The sequence below is a fragment of the Homarus americanus genome, unplaced genomic scaffold, assembly GCF_018991925.1.
Source record: "Homarus americanus isolate GMGI-L3 unplaced genomic scaffold, GMGI_Hamer_2.0 scaffold46392, whole genome shotgun sequence".
NCBI classification, from domain to species: domain Eukaryota; kingdom Metazoa; phylum Arthropoda; class Malacostraca; order Decapoda; family Nephropidae; genus Homarus; species Homarus americanus.
This window is the reverse complement of record NW_024717721.1, coordinates 25,027-27,614: the sequence shown is the minus strand read 5'-3', so window position 1 is coordinate 27,614 and position 2,588 is coordinate 25,027.

Below are 2,588 nucleotides of genomic sequence, written 5' to 3'. Positions count from 1 at the left end.
TTCACTTTACGATAATCGGTACAGAAACGAAAACTGCTATCGGGTTTTGGAATGAGAAGGCAAGGTGACGCCCAGGGAGAGGTACTAGGCTCAGCTAAGTTATGTTTTAACAAAAAGTCTACCTCCTTTTTCATAATCTCTCTTTTTTGTGGATTTAGTCGATAGGCTGATTGCCTAATGGGTTGTACATCATCTGAGATTAGCTTAATATCATGTTTAAGTATATTGCAAAACCCTGGGAGGTCTGACGTGACTTTAGGAAATGTTGATAATAACTTAGTGAGATCTTTTGCTTGAGATGGATTTAGAACAGAAAAATACTCATCCAAGTTGTTGAGTATGTGACTGTTAGCAGGGTTCTCTTTAGAAAGAGGGAAGTCTAAATACTCCAATAGGTCCATGTCATCTGTCTCCGGCTACGGCCCTGACAAAACCGTATGCAATACAGGTAAGCTTATAGCCTCTGGGATATCTTCCTCTGACTGCCTGGAATGGTAAAGTTTCATGAGATTAATGTGAACAAGTCGTGAATCTTTTCTGCGATCAGGAGTATGGACTATATAGTTGAGAGGAGATAGTTTATTAGCATTGATTTGAAAGTTTTGATGGAACCGTTCCAAGCAACCTTGGGACGGTGGGAAGTAAGCCGAAGATGTACAATGGTCCACACTGAGGTCTTTCATCACCTGTTTGAACACAGGTGGATCAGATTGTTGGGCTTTAATGAGCTCATCCCTACTAATGGTTTTATTGTACAGATCTTCTGTGGGTAGGAAGATATTGGAGGTGGTTTTAGATGAAGAGGGCCCATTTCGCACACTCTGTGACCGGGTGACAGCACAAGATGGGAAAAGGCGAGGAATAGTTTCTTCAAGGTCAGTGGTGGAGTTGACAGGTAAGGGAGAGTCGACTGTCTTTATGTTAGGAACCACTAGATCTCCTACCAAGTCATTACCCAATAATAAATGAATGCCGCACACAGGCATTGGGTCTTTCCTAATGGCTATTTGCACTTCCCCAGTAATCAAGGGACATTGGAGGTGCACTTTGGCTAAAGGATAGGAAGAATGGGATGAGAGATCTGAAATTAGAACACTCTCATTAGTAAATGCGGTAGATATATCAGGAATGACGTTAAAGAGGAGGATAGATTGTGCTGCGCCCGTATCACGTAGTATACGAATAGGGAAAGAACGAGACCCCTCTATGATTGAAATTTTTCTCTCATAGGTGAATGAAGAGAAGAGATCCTGATGGGGCCTTTCCACATTGGTGGTTGCTATTGGTTTGGATTTGGGATCCAGGAAACTACTTTTAGCAGTTCGACACTTTGGGTGTTTACAAGACTGGATCGTATGGCCTGGTTTTTTACAGCAAGAACAATAAAACTTGGTTGCATCAGGGGGGGTAGGTGTGGGACCTTTCTACCTACCACTCACGTCCCCAAGGTTATCATCAGAGGAGGACCTAACATGCCGGAAAGTACCACGTTCCCTACGGCACAGTGACTCCACCAGCAAGGCGTACTCATCAGCCAGCTCAGCCGCACGTCCTAAATTAACCTCTCCACGCTCCTCCACATGCTTCAAGATGTAAAATGGTATCTTGCTCTTCCATTCCTCCAGGACTACCAAGTTTAACAAATCCTGAGGTGGCCATTAAGAAAACCTAGATAAATTAATTAATTGTCAAAAAGATATGATAAGTGGATTACCCTAGAAAATATCACGGCAGTGGATAACCAAAAAGTCCCGGAAACTACCCAAGTTATACCTAGGGAAATTACACTTATGAATATTGTTCTTCTGAGAATATCCTTAGATAAGGATAAGAGACTTGAAACGGGAAGGGCGTATTACGGCATAAATATAAAGATCCGGATTAACAACCCTGAGATATTTGAAAGAGGAAGGGCGTATTACGGCATTTATATAAAGATCCGGATTAACAACCCTGAGATACTTGAAAGAGGACGGGCGTAATACGGCATTAATATAAAGATCCGGATTAACAACCCTGAGATACTTGAAAGAGGAAGGGCGTATTGCGGCATTTATATAAAGATCCGGATTAACAACCCTGAGATACTTGAAAGAGGAAGGGCGTATTACGGCATTTTATATAAAGATCCGGATTAACAACCCTTGAGTTTGGTATGATTGACCCCGAATGAGATAATGAGAAGAACAATAATGGAGGCTTTATAATTATGGGGTCCTGGTAGAGCGGGGCGTCCCAAGATATCACTTCACCCTAAACTAGTGACTATGGAACAGCCTACTTTGGAGTGAGGGTACGGCATTAAACAGATCCGGATTCTTCCCTACACTTGATAAGACTTACTACACGACTGCCACGTGTAATAACAGGTAAGCCTTATGACACTTGGAACCTAATATCCTACGTCTGTCACGCTTACTGTACGGTAATACCAATATATGCACACACATATGAAGGAACCTTTAAACCACCGTAAAGCAATTGTGAACAGAAGTGACTGGGAGGAATAATTAACAAGGAGTTACAAGGGAGGAAGGAATGTGGTACTTAAGGTCGAGTCCTGTCACGGTCGCCATTTGTTACGAGTT